At 45.5% G+C, this 921-nt stretch overlaps 1 non-coding gene across 1 annotated transcript; it reads left to right on the plus strand.

Annotated features, from left to right (window-relative positions):
- Window positions 1-338: 338 nt before the first annotated feature.
- On the plus strand, window positions 339-413 carry Trnas-cga (transfer RNA serine (anticodon CGA)). The gene has a single exon. It is a non-coding gene; the product is annotated as a tRNA-Ser (tRNA).
- Window positions 414-921: the final 508 nt, after the last annotated feature.

The following is a 921-nucleotide window of genomic DNA, read 5'->3' on the forward strand; positions in this document are numbered from 1 at the left end:
AACTAAGAACTAGAATGAGAATTTCACTCTGCAGCGGAGTGTGCGGTGATATGAAACTTCCTGGCAGATTAAAACTGTGTGTCCGACCGAGACTCGAACTCGGGACCTTTGCCTTTCGCGGGCAAGTGCTCTACCAACTGAGCTATCCGAGCACGACTCACGCCCCGTTCTCACAGCTTCACTTCTGCCAGTACCTCGTCTCCTACCTTCCAAACTTTGCAGAAGCTCTCCTGCGAACCTTGCAGAACTAGCACTCCTGAAAGAAAGGATATTGCGGAGACAAGGCTTGGAATGTAGGAGACGAGGTACTGGCAGCTGTGAGGACGGGGCGTGAGTCGTGCTCGGATAGCTCAGTTGGTAGAGCACTTGCCCGCGAAAGGCAAAGGTCCCGAGTTCGAGTCTCGGTCCGGCACACAGTTTTAATCTGTCAGGAAGTTTCAACTAAGAACTACTTAAACCTAACTAACCTAAGGACATCACACACATCCATGCCCGAGGCAGGATTCGAACCTGCGACCGTAGCGGTCGTGCGGTTCCAGACTGTAGCGCCTAGAACCGCTCGGCCGCAACTGCCGGCGGATGAGAATTGATTTCAGTATTTGCTCAGGACAGTGGATTCTCGTATTACAAAAAAGAATACTCACTTGAGAAACGGTATATATACAGAAATCAGACAACTCTGACATTATGATTTCTGGATACAGGAGAGAGCTACTCTAGTTTCTAACCAAAATAAATCCCGACACGCGCGAGGCGATTTATAAAGCAAAGGAATGAAAGGGGTAATATCTGAAGGTAAATAAATGTTTAGTACACTATATGGGCAATAAAAACTATTTTTATTTTTGCATAATTTTATTAACAGAATTACTGCAATAACAACAACAAAATTAATAAAAAGTACGAAACAGATGAAACGCT

This window comes from Schistocerca nitens, chromosome 10 (assembly GCF_023898315.1).
Source record: "Schistocerca nitens isolate TAMUIC-IGC-003100 chromosome 10, iqSchNite1.1, whole genome shotgun sequence".
In the NCBI taxonomy this organism is placed as follows: Eukaryota; Metazoa; Arthropoda; class Insecta; order Orthoptera; family Acrididae; genus Schistocerca; species Schistocerca nitens.